General features: G+C 40.8%; 1 protein-coding gene across 1 annotated transcript in view; it reads right to left on the bottom strand.

The window, feature by feature from the left end:
- Nucleotides 1-21,265, bottom strand: part of IL16 (interleukin 16) — an 88,099-nt gene extending 66,834 nt beyond the window's left edge. The window contains exons 1-2 of the mRNA XM_025194412.1: nucleotides 21,203-21,265; nucleotides 5,592-5,645 (exon numbers count right to left, since the gene is read on the bottom strand). The gene's annotated coding sequence lies outside the window, so the exon portion shown is untranslated. The remainder of the gene's footprint in view (nucleotides 1-5,591; nucleotides 5,646-21,202) is intronic.
- Nucleotides 21,266-21,693: the final 428 nt, after the last annotated feature.

The raw sequence follows: 21,693 nt of genomic DNA, 5'->3' as shown, positions 1-21,693 counted from the left end.
CTCGGTGACGGGAAGAAAGATCGATAGGTGATCAGTCTATCGATCGGCAGCCGCAAGTCAGATAACTTCAGAGACACTCTGTAGTGTGCTCGAAGCTCTTCGACTTGGGCGGAAGTCGCGCGGAATTTTAAACGGCCAGCGAGCCAATTACTAGCCGCCACGTGTGAATAATTTAGCACTGGCCAATAACGGGGCACAAATTTGCATCCGAATAGCGGGAACTCTTTGCACCGTGCATCTCTGTGCTGCAAAGAAGAAATGCATCCTGCAAAGGAAACTGCAAATTGGCGGGAACTCTCCTGCACGCAGGCTCTTAATTGCAGCAGAACACTCTGCCGTGCAAAGGAGCTCTCACGTGGCCAGGAAATTCCATAGTGCCGAGGCACAAAAAATCACTGGGTCGTGACACTCCCCATCACCCCCTGCCCCCCTGCCTCTCCCCCTGTGTCAGGTGTGGTAGAAACAGAAAAAAAAATCAGGTCCTACCACCAAAGAGTTAATGATTGACATTTAAAACAAGAGACAACACATGATTAGAGATAGGAAGCCAATGCAGGAGAATGCACTGGTGCATTTGCATTTCTCTTAGATTACTGGCTCACCTGAAGTTTAAAAGCAGCTGCCTAGCAGCAGCATTTCTAGTCAGGCAGTAGGGCTGTGCGAAGCTTCAGTCCCTGATTCGATTCGGCAGACTTTTGGCCCAATTCAGTGGCCAAATCTCAGAATCCAAATCAAATCAGAGAACCCTTTAATCTCTCCAAATTAAATCAGAACTCTATGAATTGATTTGGAAAGATTCAACGATTCGGACATAGATACAGCTTTAAATGTTTTTTCTACATACTCTAGGTACCAGGTGCAGTTCATGAATGCTGAGATGCTGGGATGCATGGAGGATCCCATAGAAACACGGGGGGCTCCCTAGCATGCTTGGCAGCAGACCTGGAAGTGGACCAGAAGCACTTCTGGTCCAGCACTTCTGGGCTTGCCAGGGAGCCCCCCTGGCTCAGTGACTGGTGCCTTCTGGGTCTGGGGGGGGGACACCCAGGGCCCCCCTGTGGCTGATCGTTAAGCTGGGGGGGTCACAAGGCCCCCCCCCCCCCGCGCTCCCTGGTGGACCTGGAAATGGACTGGAAGTAGTTCTGGTCCACTTTTAGGTTCACCATGGAGCACGTGGGGGGGCAGACTGCACTTCTGTGGGGCACTCCATCCACTCCAGCATTGCAGCGTTCATGAGCTGCACCTGGTACCTCGAGGTATGTAGAAAAAACATTTGAAGCTGTGTCTATGGCTGAATCGCTGATTCTCCAAATCAGCATCGAATCTTCAGATTTGAATTCAGCCAAATGGAATCAGCGACAGTGATCCAAATCAACGATTCAAATCACTGTCCCCAATTCAGGTCATATCCAATTGAATAGGTCCCATTTTGTGCACATCAGGCAGTGCTGATGGAGTCAATTGACTTCAGGGCTCATTGTAATCTATCTGATCCCTTCTAAAGTCTTCATTTTGCAGGTGTTAAAGACTCTATCTTCTTTAATGGGCTTGATGTTCCACCAATCCAACTATCCTTTGTTCTGTAATTCTGCCATTAGCTGCTCCTGGTAATGAAACTCCTATTTCACAGCCCTACAGATTGTTTTTACCTCATTCCAATGAAGTTATATACATTCTAGACCCACCCATGGATACAGACAAATATGTGAGTACAAGGAAAGAAGATAGCCGTGATAAAAATTCACAGATCTGAGTTTTTTTGTGATGTTGAAGGGCTCTGCAGGGGGAGAAATTCTGGTTCCCATAAAGCTGTATCTATGGGCAGTTTTAACAAAGAATGCTGTGTCAAGCCCTGACTCCTATATAATAAGCCAAAGCAGAAAGGTCTTACAATTTTTAGGTTTTGATTTAGGAAAACACTTGCAAATGTGGTTAAGATTGAAGCATATGCTTAAAATTTTTCCCAGGGTTTCCTTCCACTTAACCTTTCCCCACCCCCAAACAAGACATGTAGTATTCAGTTATTTACCTAAGCCAGCATGAAAGGAGATATTTAAACCTATGTGCATAGATACAGAAGGATAGGAGGAGACAATATTGTGTGGACAGAATCTGACATTCACTTTTTGAGGTCTTGGAGCAAGTCACTTCATCTCCCTGCGCTTCATTTTCCCCTTCCGCAAGATGAGGATCACGATGCTGATCATGTCCCTGCTTTGTGAAGGATTTTAAGATACACCACAATATGTTTTATCATCATAGCATAATAGCTCTCAGAGCCTAACTGAAATGTGCACATTGATCTAATTCAGGATCATGTGCCTGAAGTTCCTAACTCTTTTTTAGTGGAAAATTTGCATTTAGTTTAACATTAAAGCCCATGTGTATGCAAAGGGCTTTTCTTTTTTCTTTTGCTCTCTCTTTTTTTCTTTTTTGTTAAATTAGATTTTTTTTTTTTATTGGATCAATTTACTTCCAACCCTGTCTGCAGACCCCAATCTAGTTGCCTTTTTATTTATTTTTTGACATGACAAATCTCTGTAAGAACCTAACATGTTACGAAATGAACCTGGAAAAGGTCAGGATCAATGTTACATTCCTGTAAGCTTGAAAAAGCTGGAAAGGAAGGAAGGACTAAATGTGGACCATTAGAAAAGAAGAAAGAACAGAAAGTGGGCTGGCATGAACAGTATGATTGATAGGGCCAGGGGAATCACGCGTGCTGCTGAAGAAAAAGAGGCATGTTCATCTCCTCGACATCTGGACAGGAAGCAGTCAATCAAACCTGCCACACTGATATAATGAGCCTATGGACTATGCACTGTAACCTGCCTCCAGACTTTAAAGGCTTTTGAAATGGGATTGGTGGCCCTTACAGTTCCAAACCACACTTCCAGGAACTCCCACAGTAACAGCAAGAGTGATAGAGGAAGGCCTGACCCAGCCATCCTGTTCCAAATTGTCTTGTGCTGTGGGAGAGTTCAGAGCAGAATGACACCTTCCATTCCAGGGTTCTGGCATTACAAGTACTAAGTCTCGCATCCTGAGAGCGGGCAAATGGGCAACCTGAGGCACAGGGAGATTCACAGCCAAAATGTGGCACTCCAGGGCTAAGGACAGCAATTACACATAAACCAGTGATCAGAAACTAGTTCAAATCTGTAACACAACAGAAGTTCAGTGCACATAAACCACATTCAAAATGGCCAAAACCAGTTTAAGATAAACCTAGATCGATGTGTCAGGCTTATCTGATTTAGCTTAAATCGGTTCTGTCCCAGATCCCCTCCAGAATCAAGTTAACTCACAGCCCCCCAGCATCTCTAGTGCCCCCAACTTCTAGCCTGAGCCATTGCAGGCATGTGGCTGCATTTCCAGAATCAAAATTGAATGTCAGTTCAATCTTTGCAGCTGAGACTAACCTTCGAAGATCAAATTGAATCAGCCTCAGGCTTTTTGACTGTCTGTTAGGGGTGTGCGAAATGGGCCCTATTCAATTCAGATTCAGATTCGGATTCAATTAGTTGATTCGGATCACTGTCCCTGATTTGATTTGGCTGAATCCGAATCTAAAGATTTGATGCTGATTCAGAGAATCAGCAATTCGGACATAAACACAGCTTTACATGTTTTTTCTACATACCTCAACGTACCAGCACAGCTCATGAATGCTGCAATGATGCGGTGAATGGAGTGTCCCACAGAAGTGCAGGGACGGGGCTCTCCACGTGCTCGATGGTGAACCCAGAAGTGGACCGGGAGTACTCCACTGGGGAGTATGCAAGGGGGCCCCCTGCCCCCCCGGCTCAGCAATTGGCCATGGGGAGGACCCCTGGTGCCCCCTCAGACCCAGGAGGCACCAGTCGCTGAGCTGGGGGAACCCCACCGTGCACTCTCTGGTGGACCCAGAAGTGGACCAAAAGTGCTTCTGGTCCACTTCCTGGTCTGCTGCTGAGTGCACTGAGGAGCCCCCCGCACTTCTGTGGGACACTCAATGCGCCCCAGCATCCCAGCATTCAGAGCCTCTGCTACCTAGAGGTATGTATAAAAAAACTTTTAAAGCTGTATCTATGTCCGAATCGCTGAATCTTTCCGAATCGATTCAGAGGGTTCCAATTCAATTTGGAGAGATTAAAGGGTCCTCTGATTCGATTCAGATTCAGAGATTCAGCCACCGAATCAGGCCAAATCTCCGCCGAATCAAATCAGAGACCAAAGCTTTGCACAGCCCTACTGTCTGTACATAGCCCAGAAGAGAGCCCACCAGGGAGGAAGGATGGAGAGGGCAACAGGACTCTCTTTCCTATACTACCATGCACAGAAAGCAGATAGCTATTGCCCAGCTTCCTGCAGCCTCTGAGCATGAGGGGAAACATTTCAAGACTATACTAAATGCCTCAGAAGGGGCCTGTGTCTGATTTGTGTTAAGGTAAGACTGGATGAAGCTTGCCTGTCTTTCCCCTAGAACGAGTAACGGACAAGTTGCTTTATGCCTGTTCCTCTCAGCACCTCCCAAGGAAGTCTGCGCCTGCTTCTACAGTACACAGAAACAGCATCTCCTTTCTGTACCACATAGACACTGCTGCAGCAAGGACTTATACCCCCTGAGCTGCCTTGGTTCTTCAAGGCCAAAATCAGCCATAAGCAACTTAACCTTATCATAAAGTCAGTCAATGCCTGAGTTGACAGTAAACCAAAGGACTCCTGATGATTTCCATTCCATTACTCTAAGTGCTCGTTCGTACCCCAACTCCCGACCTGCTTCCATAGGTATTGATTCATGGCTGCATAAGTGAGGCAAAAACAAAGACTGAAGGCAACAAAAATGTAGTCCATAAGCTTCCTACTGTGTCCAGAAACTTCATTTTACATAGAAAACAACAACACAAGTGCTATGGAAGAGCTTTATGATTCATTGCTTTCTACCAAATTTAATTCAATATATTGTGGGCAAGACCAATTACTTCAAAGTCAATTCTCCAATCCATTCATCTTTTCCCTGTTGCACCCGCTGCTTGTCAGATTCTCTTGCCATTCCTATACCTCTAGTACTCCTTATGGAAGTTGTCTGTGGTTTGTAATTCAAACCAAATGTTCCTTCATTTTTCAAGTTTTATTTTTCCAGCTTTATGTTAAAAAAGCCCTAACTCAATCTGTCTTCTGTAAACAATATGCATAATTTGAGTAGTGCCCATTTGGTTCAAATTTTTGGTTGGATATTAAACCAAGCATTTACAGGACGTAAATAATTTGGTGTAGCTCCCAGATTGAATGGGACTGTTCTGCTGCTAACAGAACAGTGGAAAAGTCAGACCTAAGATGCTATTTATGCTACTTAGCATTAACTGCATGTTATCTAGCATCCCACTTCAATCTAGATCCTGTGATCTCGATCTGCTTTGTTCTTCTGTTTTTTCCTTTTATATTTACCATAAACATTGAATGGTCACAAATGGAAGAACAACCCAATAGAAAGAACTATTTTTTGGGTAAAGAGCAAGGCCATTTTGGGGAACTGACTTTCCTGTGAAAAAACACAAAGTAATTGTAAAAATAATAATAATAATAATAAAGGAATAAAGGGAACTTACACAAGTGAAGCAGAAAAACCTGATTCCTGCAGAAGACTGTTTTTCTTCATAGGCCTGGCAAAAATCAGAGTGAATAATTGAAAACACTCCCTCACTGTCACATGACTTACTTTCAGTAATTCTGTTCAGTACATTGGAACAAGGCTATTGTTTCCTAATTGAACAAAATGTCAGCAAGGATAGATAAACAAAACCAATGAGATGCAGTGTTTGGGAAGACTAACTGACTAGCTTCCAACTGTCCCAGGGAAGAAAGATTTTCAAAGATATTTTGTCATTCATTTTTTTACCCATAACTCTCGAAGGGTGTTGAACAGTTTCTGGAGGTAAAGGCTTTGGGCATGTTATACCTACTGATGGAGAAGGAGAACCTAGCTAATCAAAGACAGGATTTCCTGTTGCAGCCAGCTTGGCCAACATGCTTCTCGTAATTTTCAACAGATATTTTAATTCTTAAGCCAATAGGAATTTTATAGGCCATTTCCTTTCCAGAAGCAAAGCCTGTTGTTGGTCCAAATATGACCAACAACAGGAGCCATTGTGAGGTAACATGGCTACTTCTATTTACTAACTCTCCAAGTATTTTTTAATCACAGGCTAAATTATAACTTTATAGACTAGCTGGAATAAGAGCCAGTGTCCTTATGTCTCTGGGTATGTATCTCCTGATTTTGTGACATTCCTGAGCCCCCCACTATGAACCATATCTTGCCCTCCTTCTTTCAGTGTGCCAAACCTATAAACGAGACAGTGAAGTCACTTCCACTGCTGCTTTCAGTCCTCTGTCTCCAGCACACTAGAGAGCAGTGGCAAGCGGGCCACGTCTGAGTGACTTCACTGCTTTGTTTCTGGGCTTAACTCATGCAGAGCCGGAGTTGTTTGGCAGGGCATGCTCCTTGCCAGCATTCTTAGAGGAACCACAAGAACAGTATAGATAGCTCCACTGAATCCCAATTTCCCTTCTTAATTCTCCTCGTACTCCAACAGAGGAGGAGCTAAGTCTCTGCCCCATCCCCAAACCTGCCCCAGCCACCTTGCAGAGTCTGCTTTCCCATCCTATGCTGTGACCTACAATGTAATATTGTAGTAAGAAGTCACAATTCTGCCCTAAAACCATTCATTCCTTATTGCTGGGTCTCTCCAGTTGTTTTCAGTTTAAGATGGGCATAAACTAGGGTCATATACCACAAGTAACAGGGCCCATGCCACAGAGGCCTGACCTTGAAACAATGACTGTTATTTATTTAATGCAGATGTTAAATAGCAAGTCGCATTTGTCAGTCACAGTGCTCTTCTTGACTCAAAAAAACATTAGTAGTAGCTGTTCCAGTAAAACTTAACAGAAGCATGGATTGTGCTCAGACCCCTAAAAGTGACCCCTTCATGTGCACTGGTGAGAAGTACTGGGAAGCTCACACTACTATTGCCTATTGCTTGTTCTGTGGATAAAAACTTAAGCCAATTTCAGCACAATCAGTCTAACAGTAAATTTAATCACAGAAGAGAGGCAGAAGGCAGGACAGGGTAGTACCCTAGAGACTGATTTGTTCAGAGAGGCATAAGCTTTTGTACTCATCAGATGCTTTCACAGAAGCGAGAGAAATATGATCTGAACTTAATATAGTACTCTGAAATAGTACTGTATTTATTGTCTATCAGTAACTTCTATATCAAATCTGTCCCATGTAGATAGGAACTTCCATCCCTAGAGGGAGGACACACTAAAATGGGATAGTCCAACTGAGTTCTCTCCTGTCCAACCTATTTATTCTAGGTATTATATGCATAGCTAATACATATTTGAAGCACTCATAACAAGAAAGAACCCCCTCTGAGTTTGGAGGATGTCAGTTGGATAAAACTTCAATTTACTTCTAAAGGGAATCATTTTGATCTGGAGTCACTGAATGGCAGTAAACATGGAGCTCCATCATGCTATTTTAACATCTCTTGGGAAATGACAAGTTGTAAACTGGATAGTGAATAATGGGTAGCAAATAGTTTTCATGGAAAGAAGTATTCTCTGACCAGAATGTATGAGCTCTATGATACCTAAATCCTCCTTATAATAAGGAGCAACATAGACTTGAATACAGACACATGTATTTGAATACAGAGCTTTGGCTCTATGTTCAAGCAGTGTCCGGTGCAATAGACATGACAATGAAAAATCACTGAGAAAAGTTATATAGGTTCAGTTCCACTTGATGCTGAATGCTGTTTAGGGATGGTGAACTCATTCATACACTATCCAACCAGTCCCAAGATATTTCTCAAAGTCAGACCAGACTGGGACATTTTGTGAAACTTAAAGACTTCAGCAATCTTTTTTTCTTCCTTCTTATTTTCACATGCTTTTACACTTCCTGATCATGAGTTAAGTTCTGTGGTCTCTAAATCAGTGGGAGTTTTGTACAGCTAAGAACAGCAATGTTTGGACCACTGCCAGAACCAGTGGCAGAAACACAAATATCATGAGAGAAGCTGTTCTCTCATGACATTTCTCTCTCCTAACATTTTCAGTATTTTCCATCCCTTTCTTACTGTAACATTTATTCAGTACATATCAGTGATCCAAAAAGCAAGTCATTAGACTGTATACAGGAAAGGATAAAGATTAAGACTGATCTTACTTATAAGACTGATTTCTATATATATATATATATATATATGACATGCCTCAATATTGAATCATGTGTCCAGTTTTTATTACCTCATTTCACAGGAACTGTGGCAGAAAAAGGGGAATGGGAATGATCAGAGGTAGGGATTCTGTCAGAGGAGAGGTTGAAATAATGAGGGCTTTTCAGTATCAAGAGAAGATGAGTAAGAAGGGAGGTTGACAGAGGTTTATACTGTAATTAATAGTATAGAAAAGGTAGTTTGGGCCCCTTACTTAACTCCTTGTAATCCTAAGAATAGGGGTATACAGTGGAATGAACAGACTAATAACTAAAGCAAGGAAATAATTAACCTGTGGAACAGATGTGTAGATCAAGGTTGAACTCATGAGCCCTGTGCATTCCTGCCATTGTTTTGGTTTTTTTTTAAATAGATGTTTATGTGATCAGGAATAGATAAAAGTTAATGGTGAGATAAAACATATAAGGGACATCAAGCCTTCTGCTTCAGAACAAAAGCAATACCCTGCCTAACAGAGGTAAAATGACACTTCCTCTTACATAGGCATCTTTTTTATCACAGTCGATTCATAATGGAGATTCTCCACCTTTCTGAGAAGCATCTGGAAATAGTCTTACTTGGAAACAGGATACAGAATTAGATGGACCACTGGACTAATCCTATATGGCAGTTCTTTTCCTTTGCCTAGCTGAAACCGGGAAGTCACAGCAGGTAGAAGATCTTAGCACACTTGTGAAAGGTTTTCCAGCTTCAAAAAGACTTCTTGATTTTGACCGGTTTTTCCTTCATCTGAGTTAGGCTATGCGATCCTGGAGATAAGAACCTTGTCTTTCCATTTAGTGTTGCAGCGTACCATGTTCACCTATAGTGCTCTATATGCTTGTCAAGCTTTCTTTCCTGTTACTTGCTGTTGTGTTTTAGGTACATCAACCAAAGTGCATGTTTTTATGGAGTACTGAATTTTCACAGGAGCGGTTGCTACTAAAAGGGGTCACTTAGCAAACAGTAATTCTACCGTACCTCCAGGACAGATTCTGTCCACCTTTGCATGATAGGTATTGTGCAGGTGAAATGAATTGGTTAGTATTAAAGTAGCAAACACATGAGGACCATGAACTATATAAAGCACATATTAACCAATGCATGTGACTGGAAACTACAGTAGGGACTGTGTGGAGAGCACAGACTGTGTGGGGCACAGCATTTCTATGGTATGTGTAGCATGGCACGAATGTTACCCTTTTAACAAAATGGGGTTTTTTAAGTGATTGTGTTGTATTTGTGGATCATGTGTAAGTGGTTGGAGCTGGAGCTGGAGCTGTGGCTGAAGAATGTCTGCCTGGTCAATACACACAAGTGCTTAAAGTGATTCCTGATTTACTAAATATATAGGCATTGGTTGGTTTTTGCTACTGAAGGTTGTGTCAACGTATTTAGCAAGTAATCGGTCAGCCTGAAGTATATAAATTCCTGCAGGGCCAGAACTGTAAAAATTTATGTGAGCTCCCCTGTTCGGTGACTTTCTGATATTTTTTTATGACTTTGCCTCTTTATTCCATGCTTCCAGTCACATAATGTTCCTTTTTCATCTGACTTTGCTTTTCTTTTGATTTATATGCCCCTGAACTGCAAGCTTGAAATAAAAGGCCCTTTAGGTTGAATGAAAGGGGGATTATCAGTTGCCAAGAAGTATGATTTATCAGGAAAAACTATAGGGCAAAAGAAAAATGAACTTACTCAGGCTACAGAAATCACATGGAAATGGTCTCTGTTTTTTAAGATGTCAGTGTAAGAGTTGCATTCAAACCAAACTATTTTTACATTTTATTGTAGATTCAGGGATGGATATGTGTTGCATATCCCCTTACTTTTCAAGTACTTCAATTGAAATGAATGGAGAAACTGAAGGGCTAAAGGGATTGCTCTGTATGAGTACAGGTGACAAAATCTGCCCTTTAAATCATCTCCATTATATAGTCTTCTCATTTATGGTCTGACTCGGAATGGACTGGAATGAATGGAAAGAGTCCCACTGGCTTGAGAAGGCTTTGGATGGAACCCCTATGGGACGCATATACTGCTGAGTTTAGTTTGCTGGTGGGTTTTGTTTTTAAATTGAGTATTGTTGATTAGTCTTCCCTTCAGTGAAGAATCACCACCTACTCCTTAAGTGTCTCTGACTAAGATGAATTTACTGCATCTGTGGAGGCAGTTGTTATTTCAGCTGCTAAGGTTTAGCAGCAGCTCTTCTGAGTCCCTGTCATCCTGGGTGCCTGGCAAAGGCAAAGCAACCTAGTCCAGCTGCTCTTTCTCTGCATTAAATGAATCCTGAAGTCTTGTCACATTTCCACTCCTTTCCTTTATCTCTCAAGCTGTCGCAGCTGTATGAGTGTATGGTATTCATTTGCTCTGAATAACTCTTGAGTGTTGAAGGTATCACTGTTAAGCACCAACAGAGAACTGGCTCATTTTCTTATCACCTAGCTCCTACAGTCCTATCACTTCCAACACCAATCAGTATCTCAAAGGATAACACACATACATGACTCAGGTAAAGCCTCACAAAAAACTAGAACTCTTGGTTCCAAAATGATATCTTTTATTAGACCAACTGGAAAATGGCAAGAAAACTGTCCTTTTCTGCAAGCTTTCGGGATCAAAGTCCCTTCGTCAGGCTCTGGGAAAAGTGTAGATGGTACAAGATGGTAAAAAGTCCCCATAGGTAGGAAATAAACTTCATTTTTGCACAGAGGGAGCTGAAGATGAAAGTCTGTCCCTCTGTGTCCATGAGTGTCACTTTTTACCAGCTATATTCATTCCCCCACCCCCAAACATGTCTCTCACCTATTGACCAGCCCAATTTACATGTTAAGTGACTGGCTTTCTTGCATACACCGGCCTCTGGCTGCTTTACTACTCCACCCAGGAAGAGCACAAGAGAAGCTTCCTCTGCCTGACAAAGGATAACTGTCTCCGAACGCTTGCAAAGAAGAATGTTTCTAACTATCTGAGTTGGTCTAATAATATCAGCTTTACCCAAAGAACTTTGTCTGTCTATACATGATGCACTAACTTTATGGTTAACAATGGGGTCTTGTTGTATGATCATAATGGTCCCTCTGGCTTAAAGGCCCATGAAACTTTGAAGCAACATTGTGTATGCTTAGCCTGCTGCCTTCTGAGGAGCACGTCAGCCAGTTCTCCAAAGCAAAGCAGAGTATTTTAAGCAAATAAGCTAACAAACAAAACCAAATCCTTCTTCTCTTGCCCAGGCACCAGGAGTGGAGCCCCTTTTGCTCTAGCCCCAGCATGGCAGCCTGGCCCCTTCTTGTAGCATAGTGTTGCACTCACAGCTTGTTTCCTCCTCTTCTCTGCTTATTCTTCTGGTAGGTTTAAAGGTCCTGACAAGCCACTCCCTGCTTATCCAAGCATCCCACAACTGGGCTTCCTCAACAGGGCTAACTGTTATATCTTAAACGGACAGACTGTCCAGTTTCACATAAGCTATCAAACAAACAGCTACCTGATAATGTGCAGAATGTAGTGTGCCTACTCCGTTGCTTATTAGGGTTGTCTCTGGACATTTCATTGGCTTTATATCTGTCTCTAAGTGAAACTGAATATGTTGGAAATGTTATGTTTAAAGCCCTACATACTTCTGAGCCTTGCCTCCCGAACGTCTGCCTTTTTCCCATGCCTTGTATAACTGGAAATCGCCTGATGGCTTCATGTTGGCTGTACCTAGTTTTAAACATATCGGAGAAAGTATCAGGGAGCTCTCAACTGCAAGTGCTTGACTTTGGACATTTTTTTCATAGGATTATAGATTATAAGGCAAGAAAGGACTGTTGTGATCAACTTGGCTGACTTCCTTAACTGGCTGGGCAGAGGCTGACTTGCAAGATTTCAAGTCAGAAAATTTCATCCCATGATTCCTGCATCAATGGCAATAGTTTCCATCTGAGAAGCAGCAGATCTTTTAGCAGGAAGTACCAAGTCTGGAGCTAGAGAATTCAAGTGATCACAAATCCTCCATACCTCTAGGTAAGTTGTTCAGTGATTTGTTTTCTCATTGGTCCAACAGAGCCCAAGTGTTATTTCTAAGGCACTGCAGAAAGCCCTTGATAAGTTTGCACAGACTTTTGCATGAAGAGAGAGAAGTGGTATGTATCATCATGGTCATAAGTTGCAAAAGGAAGATAAGGTTAGATACTGGGGACAACTTTCACACTAGGAGGGTAGTAAGCACTAGAACAGGTTACCCAGAGAGGTGGTGGAATCTCCTTCCTTGAAGGTTTTTAAAACCCGGCTAGACAAAGCTTTGCCTGGAATGATATAATTGGGGATGGTCCTGCTTTGAGCAGGGGGTTGGACTAGAGACCTCCTGAGGTCCCTTCCAACCCTCATTTTCTATGATTCTATGATCTTGTGTATTTTTTACAGCATGAACCTTATCACTGCATACATATTCTTTCCACATTATTATGACGATTGCATAAATAAGTATCTTTCAGCTGAAGATCTTTGGACATTTCAAGGGCACTAATTAGTTAAACTTCACAACATCCCAGTGAAGTAGGTATAATTAATCCAAATTCACATATGTGGAAACTCAAATTATTTCAAATTAAAGGTCAAAAGGATCCACTTACTGTGGGCGCCCCTTCTTAGGGCGTCCAGTCAGAGACTCCTACAACAATGAGCATCTACAACTTCCCCTAAAGTCAAGCAGCGCATAAGGCTCTTACCAGCTCTGAAAAATCAGAAGCTAAAAACTTTGTCTCGCATGGGACCCCTTGAAAGTGAGTCCCCCGTTAAAAAACTGGCTGCCTCGGGTCATATTGTGATGCAGTGGTGGAACTAATATTATCACCTGGGTTTGTTTTCTCATAGTGAATTGCCTACAATTAACTATGTTGCCTCTTCACATTTTGTTAGCTATTGAGCACCTCAGTCCTATTGGCTTTTATGAAATACCCACCACCTTGTATTTTCTGTCCTTAAATTTGCTATTTGCTTTCCTTTGAATTGTGTCACACATTCTTTTGAGCTGAATATAAATACATATTTCATGTGATTGGTGCATCTCAAAAATCTTGGGTCATTATTCAAAGCTTCTCTGGACTGATGTGTCTAAGAAACCAGGCCACAAGTAGTTTTAAGGTGGTTTTTTTTTTCTAACAGTGCTTTGCCAGTTCTATCCATTTCTTGCCAGAACAGAACAACCAGAAATCCTAAATCTGGTAGCACATAAAATAATCAGAAAAAAAATCTACTTGAATTGTTAGAATGTCTAAAATATCAATGTTAGGTTCAGTGTGAATTTAAGCTCGGTTGACCTGTAACTGAATGTCTTCACCTGCTGCTGATACCACTAAAGAACCTGGGTCTGAGGCAGGGCACTGGCTTGGGAGTTCAGAGCTGCACTTGCAGTTTCAACATGGACCACTGTGGTGCCCTTGGACAAATTATTTCACATGTCTGTAAGTCAGTTTTTCCATCTGTGAAAGGAGATCAGGCATACTGCCCTTTGGGGCAGTATTTGAATTCCTCTGGCGAAAAAAACAATATGATAATTAAGTGGGGTCATATTCTGCTGGGACAAAATCTGAGTTTGGAGAGAACAAAATACACGACCTCTAGCTGCAATTACACACCTGTTTTGCTGTTATATTAAATAGAGACAGCCCCTTAAAGTAACACAGTGTGTAAGGCAAAATTCCCATTAAGTTATAGATTAAGTTTATTCTATGTGTTAATTCTAGGAAGATGCTGATTCTACCCAAGAAATGTAGAGTATGTACACAATGGTCTTGTACAGGTGTCGGGAATAATACTAGAGTGCTGAAAAAAGTACTAATTTTAGGTCTCATCCTTGATTCTGTACAAGGGAAGCGGTGCAAAAGTGAAGAAAAGAGGTCAGGGTAAGCAGAATTAATCTTCCAATATAAATCAAAGCAGCCCAATTTCACTCTCAGAAATGTTGGGGTCCAAAGTTAGTTCTTAAATCAGGGTGTCCTCCCTGCCAATCTGCATTCCTGTAAGTAGCTGCTGAATTTAGGGACATGGCTGTTTAGTTAGGTATCCATGTTTTGAGTAACAGAAATATAACCCTATCATTATTCTAATGTCAAAAGAAAAATAAAGCCATTTGTGACCCATTAAATAATTGGTCAAATAGCATTCAGGGACATTTTTTATCCTACCTCCTTTACAACAGACATGACTGCTCCATTGACAGCATAGAGAGGTCCCCTTGGAATCTGTACATTGACTTTGGACCATCAGGGGGATTCCTTTCTCCAAGGACGATCCTCCTGACACTGGGTACACCAGCCCTACAACCAGACTCCTCTAGCAATGTGGACAGCGCATTGTTAATGTATTAGTTAGACTCTGTTTTTTTTCCTAGGTTCATGCAGTCTGAACGAGTTGCTAATAAGGCTCATAATAAATGAAACTACCATGTGAACACTGCACAGATAGTCTTGGCAAGATTTCAAGCCTAGGGATTTTATTTATAGTATATGACTAAACAAATATGTATCTCATTTGAGGCTAAGATTCTGGACCAATTTACTGACTTCCTGCATCAGATACTTCACACTGTGATTCAAGTAAATAGTGCATTTGGACTTGTAGCTTGGAAGTGTACTCAGAGACTGTAGTGGGTGATCATATTAATGTTTAATTTTAAAAGGGTTCACAAATGTATGGATGTTTTAGAGATGATTAGATACTAGCTCTGTCCAGTTCCCATGGAGACTAAAATATGATTGTGTTTCTCAGCATAGCTTCTCTAAAGGAAAATAAAATCATTCAAAAGGTAGGCTAGACAACAAGGCTGAAATGAAACAAGGCTCAGAATTTTTTCTAGAAAACAAACGATACTAGTGAAAGCTCACCAGAGTTTCCATCCCTTTTCCTCTAAGTTCTGTTACCAGACTTAATTCCTTTCCTCTAAATCTGATATTCAGATTAATTAGTATTAAGGAAGATACACTTGCATAATGAATCCTTTTGTGTTTATTTCCTTTTTATTCTTTGCCTCCCAATATTACAAACTTGAAGAGGCCTTGACAGTTCAAGACATCTTCCATCTCAGAAAAGCCTCCATACACTTGAAATACTGGCTTTAAAATATGTTCTTCTAAGAAAATACTGGCTGACAAGGAAGAACATCCTAACCTGAAAGTTCTGACTTGTCCTTAGTCCTTTTTCTTATCATAAAATTGTTCACCAAACAATGATGATGAATAGCTATTTCACTCCTGAGTTCTAATATCACTTTAAAATAGGATATTCATCACAGCACAGACAGGCAAAAGCACAAAATTTATGCTGGAAGAACCACCTACAGTTTTATCTTTCACTGACTTACTCTCCTCATTTCAATTTTCAAATAAAAAGCCTTTGAACATGAAACAGATTTGCCCCCTCAAACTGCAATATAAATGAAACATAAATAGTTTGGTATAAAAATATTACTTACCATTGTCAAATATAAAAAAAATCTTCTTTCTTAGGTCCATTATTATGACTTCTTGAATGTGAAATATGCAGCAGAGTCACTTCACAGTGTGTTAAATATTTTGCAAAATAATAAATGCTCTGCAAATTCAGAGTGTTTGGGTATTTGACTGTAACTCCTAAGCATGCAAAGTGACTACTCAATATAACAATTTTTCCTCGGGAGAAAATGCCTCTGCTATTTGCCAGCAAATCTTTAATGCTTTAGATTGGGTATTTCCAACTACCGCCCTACTTGCTAGGCAGATGTGTATAAAGGAGATGTTATTTCACTGAATCAACTACTGAGATCGTAACCCTTTTCCTGTACCACAAACAGAAATGTAAAACCTCAAACTTTCCTTTGGACTTTTACTGACTTGTCTCTGTTGTAAGAAAGCAAAACACAACTACTCCAAGCTCTAATATATGGAAAATGTGTTAAAATGTTTTAGATCATCTCAGAGCTTCCAATTCCTGCCACTCACTGGTTAACTGGCTTTTTTGTGTTTATGTAATTGCATAGTACAACTACAACACCTAAACTAGCCCAAAATTGAAATGATTCATTTATTACTTTTTTATAAAAAAAAAAAAAAAAAAAAAAAAAGACGAAGAAGAAAACACACTGTGTTCATTTAACCCAAGTGAGTGAAAACACCTTTCATAACGTCTATAAGGGCTTTGGGAGGGTGCTCTTGGTGAATAAAGTCTGTGTAGTGGATAGCAGAGTTTTGTCCCAGGGAAGGTGGAAATCAATCTAAAGCAAACCAAGAGAGCTGAGACTTGCCTCTGTGTAAGGAAAGATATGATAAAAACTGATAATGCTACTGGAGGTGTGAAAGTCAGAGCTACCCTGTCATGTTAGGAAGGGGTCAGTTTTCCTTTTTTTAGCCCACTGCCAATCATGCAGTCAGTTTAGTGGTTACATAATTGGTTGCTTTTTGTTGGCATATGTGTGTGTGCTGGAAAAATAATGATTTTCTCCAAATCCTAAGTATAATCTTAGGACTTTTCATGTTCTCCCAATTTAATCTTGGTAACTGCTAGGGGAAGAATAAGATTGAGAATCTAAGGGCTATACTCAGTCTTTGTCCAGGTCACACAGGACCTGCTCTGCTCCTTCCTAGCTCCTAGAAGGGACAGGGGTGTGTGCTAATTCACCTTCTGTACCTCAATAGCTTCTCACGCCATGGCTTCACTCACTACCTACTCTTTTCCACTCTCTTGCTTGGTGGGTCAGGGAGTCCAGATACTGCTGGACTCCAACCACAGTCCAGATACTGCTAATATTGTGTGGGGAGAACATTACTTTAACCTACTCCCCTAAGGAGTCATAGTAGAAGTAGTCAAAGATCTAATCCTAAATGACTTCCTTAAAGCCACAGTCAGTTTAAGTGTCTTCCTAAGAAGTGACTTGTTCCTGGCTCTGGGACATATGCTCAAACTACTATTCCATATGCTTCTCTATAGACGAGCACACGTGCCATTTCACAGCATACCTTCCATTTTTTTCATTGCGTTGTGATTAAAATTTATTATGCATAGGTAGAAAAATGACACAGCCCATTCACGTTCTGAACAAACCCACTGCCAAATCTCCTGGAACGGAATGCACTTCCAGAGCAACAGAATAAAATGTGCAAAGGAACTGGTTAAACTTTCTACCTGGCTTCATTCTGTCACAGAACACAAACGTTAAACACATTTCTAAGTTACATAAAACTGATTCCGTTCATATTTTCCCTTCCTGGTTTCACAGCTCCATGCGGCAGAAGGACCTTGTGACATCCTCCAGGCACTCAAAGGTTTGGAAATAAAAGTAAATCTCCTAGGCAGAAAACAGGACTGCTTCAAACCACACCCACCCATGGCTGGACAGATGGAGTTCCCATTTTCTTCACTTATACTCAGACTAAACAACATTAAATTTGCAAATCTGACAGCTATTTATAGCAAACATCAACTGTAGTAACCAAAAAGTTTGGTGACTATCCATGGCTAGAATCTGTAAGACTGTGTTTAATATTGGCATATGTGGTAATTAGCTAAGAAAACTTATGCCAGAATTAACACCTTAAAAAAATTTAAAGTCCTATATATAGAAACATGCAAAAAAAACCCCAAACATTTATTTTTTTTCCCAATGAAAAATGTTCTTTTTTTATTTTTGCTAATTTACCATTAATGGGAATTAAAAGCAATTATCACAAGAATCTACACTACTTTTGCACCTTTCATCTATGAATCTGCATGTACTGTACATCAGACCCCAGAAAAGGGAAACAAATGTCATTATATCCATTTTAAAACTTGGCCATCTGAGGTGTGGAGCATTTAAGGACCTTATTTTAAAAGTGAGTTTAACTGAGTGTCTCACATTTTGGCATCTTTTTAAAATCTCTCCCAATATAAATGTTTGTTCGTGGCACTAATCATTTTCATTGTCCAACCATTCCTGTTTCTGCTACATCTTTTCTTAGATGTGACCAACACAAGCTGATCTTTGAATGAGGTATATAACTATATTGTTTAATTTAACAGTATTACAATATTTTCTGTATTATTTTCCATCCCATATTTAATATAGTCTAACATCTTATTTACATCTTTTGACCATTGCTGTGCACTGAGCAGAAATTTCCATTGAGCTGTCCACGGTAACACCTAGGTCTTTTTCTTGAGTGGTTAATTTAGAAACCATCAGTGTATATAAGTAGTTCAAATTGTTCTTCCCAATATGCGTTACTGCACACATACCTACATTGAATTTCAACTGCCATCTTATTGCTCAGTCCCTCCCTTTAAATCTTTTTTTAATCCTTTCTTAAATAACTTTGCATCATATAGAAAGGTTTCTGTCATACTATCCCACCCTACTTTCCAGTTAAGTGGACCAGTTTCTGGGAAATCCACATACTGGCATCTTTTCTTACTGAAAATAACCATTTATTTTTACTCTTCATTTCCTATTTGTTAACCATTTTCTTGTCCATAATAATATTTTTTCTCAATCCATAGTTATTCTGATTCCTAAATATTCCAGTTGCAGGACTATCAAAGGCTTTCAGAAACTACAGAGAGATTATACCTATTCATTTTACTTTATCCATTACTCTAAGGACTCTTCCAAAGAACTCCAGTAATCTGGAGCAGAATACCTTTTCCTTTAGCAGAGGGATAAATACATGAGCAAGGAAACTATCAAGTAGAAATAGGGGTATGATGTTATCATTGGACCAGGCATTAGTTAGACCATTACTAGACACCTGAGGCCACTTTTAGTGCTCACACTTTAAAATGAATCCTAGCAAATTGGGAAAGGTTCAGAAAAGAACAATGAGGGGCCTAAAGGCTCCTCTTGCAGTGTGAGACTAAAAAAACTCCTATCCAACTGAAGGTTATGAGGTGATTAGGTCACAGTCTATAAAGCTAGGGACAGAAGTTACACACAAACCGGTTTAAGTGATCAGAAACTGGTTAAAACCTGTAACAGAACATAAGTTCAGTGCACATAAACCAGTTTCAAAATGGCCCAAACCGGTTTGAGATAAACCTGGTTGAAAGTAGCATCAGGCTTAACCAATTGAGGTCAAACTGGTTTATGGAACTTGTGTTCAGGCATCCCCAGCCCCCCACCCCCCTCGCTGCTCTAGTGGCAGGGGGAGGGGGGGGGGGGGTGCCGGCCCCCCGGGCCCCCCGCCACTGCTGCCTGCAATGGAAGGGATTAAACCCCACTTTCCTCAGGCTACTGGCGTGTGGCCACCTTGGCCATGGGTGCATGAGTGGAGCCTATTGGTGCCCGCACCCCCACCCCTGCAATGTGGGGATTAAACCCCTGCTTCTCCTTAGGCTACCAGGGTCTGGCTCCAACCCTGCTCTTGCCACCAGCCAGTGAGTGAGCAGGGATGGGAGGGCTAGGAACCCCTGCCAGGGGATGCATCCCCCCTCCACCTCCAGACAGACCCTGGCTGGGGTCCCTGCAGGCCGGGTCAGGATTTAAACTCCTCTCCAGTCATACTCAGGCCTGGACCTAGAAAAATTCAGATTAGAAATACTATTTTTTAACAATGAATGTGGTTAATTACTAACAATTTACTTAATGGTCTGGTGGGTCCTTCATGGTTTGAAATCTTTAAATCAAGACTAAAGGACTTCATACAAGACACGCTTTGTTCTAAACTGAAGGTATGGATTTATTGCATGAAGTACCATGTGAGACTGAGGCCTGTGTTACTGATGAGTTCAGACTAGATGATCATTAATGGTCCCATATAATCTGAAAAGAAAGAATTCACAGAAACTGCATAGTTCATCATATCCTATTTATTGAACCCTTTTTCATCTCCATTCTCAATTATTTTTTTCTGCTAATTTACTTAGTATTGTCATGAGGCTTAGTGATCTGTCATTCCCAGATTCATTTCAAGTGTGTTCTGAAAAGACAGATACACAACTTCCTCATTCCTCTGAGACAGCAACTGATTTGACTTTAATAATAGATGTATTAAAGCCTTGGCAACTCAAGCTTCTCTGCTAGTATAATGATGCGTGTATCCCCCAAGAAACCATTACAATCCAGCATTGGCCAAATATACATTGGTAATTGCAGGCTACCACATTGTTGCTGCTGCTCCTACTACTATTATTATAATTTAACACTTATATTGCAGTGGCATTTAAAGGCCATAATCATGTTGAGGCCCATTGCCCTAAGCAGTGTACAAATAAGATGTCTATGACCATTGTGGCCCTGAAGAGTTTGCCTGGGCATTTATTCTGCTCTCTACAATTTGCAACCCAAACCTGCAATGTTCAAATGTATTGTGTTAGAACTGTTATAGCAGAGAAATGCATTGTGTTGCAGTTAAAGGTCCTGCAATCAGTTGAACTGAAATATAGTTCAGTGTAGTTCTCCCCTAACTGTGTTTGTGTGTTTCCAAAGCCTGCACCTTCGAGTAGGTAAATCTCGGTTTGAGTAAATATTTTTAGGTATTGGAGCAGAGTAGCTGGCAAAATGAAGTGATGCATGCCATCTTTTTGATGGATCTCATTTACCTCACTTGATGATTTGTTTTCTTTGCTTACTGAAACCACTGATTCTAATTTATTATGTGCAAGTTTGATTATCCTTTAGTCTGCAGGCATCAGTAATTAACTCTGGTTATAAACCTGATGTAATTTTTATTCCACAGCCGACTGATTTATGACTTTGGGATCCTGTGGGATGGTAGGAGCTCTATGATTGTAAGCGATTATTAATGGACAATTAACTATTTAATTAATGATGAACAATGTGTCATGCTGCTTTTAATGTATGAGACACACTCTCTAAGGGAAAGGAAGAAAGGAAGTTAAAACACTAAAAATCTCCTGGTCTGATACTAAAGATGAAGAGGCTTCTAATTGATGCACCAGAAAAAAATAACAGTTTATTCCTTCATGGGAAATGACCTTACCTCCATTAAGCTGTGAAGTTCAGTGTCTTCCTGGGTTTTTGCCCATGTAGCTGATAGTCCTGTGGTGTTCAGTTACTCTGAGCCCCTTCAATTTGTGCACCAAAATGTTTCTAGCATCGTGTATTCTTGAAGGACTCTTTTTGAGTGGCTCCTCCCTGCTTTCCTTACTCCCTTCTTCCTTCATCCCACCCCCAGAAAGCCTTTCCTAGCCAAGTGTCCTGTTGTGTGTTAGGTTAAATAACACCAGCTGATGAATACTCACTTCATAGAAGTTACACAGGAGAATTGCGCTTAGTGAATTACTCAGTTAATTTAGAAAATTGCTCTCGCCTAGCATATAAATATGATCTGTGTCACAAAGTAACTGAAAAATGCAGCATATATAGCTTGTCATGGATGCAGATAAACTGCTATTGTTTGTAATGCCACTTCTGAATTAACATCTTTATTTACAATATGAGCCTTGTGTTATTGCAAAAAATCTAGGCTTC

Source organism: Alligator sinensis, unplaced genomic scaffold (genome assembly GCF_000455745.1).
Source record: "Alligator sinensis unplaced genomic scaffold, ASM45574v1 scaffold459_1, whole genome shotgun sequence".
NCBI lineage: Eukaryota > Metazoa > Chordata > Crocodylia > Alligatoridae > Alligator > Alligator sinensis.
The sequence above is the reverse complement of the archived record's forward strand: the minus strand, read 5'-3'. Positions and strand labels throughout refer to the sequence as shown.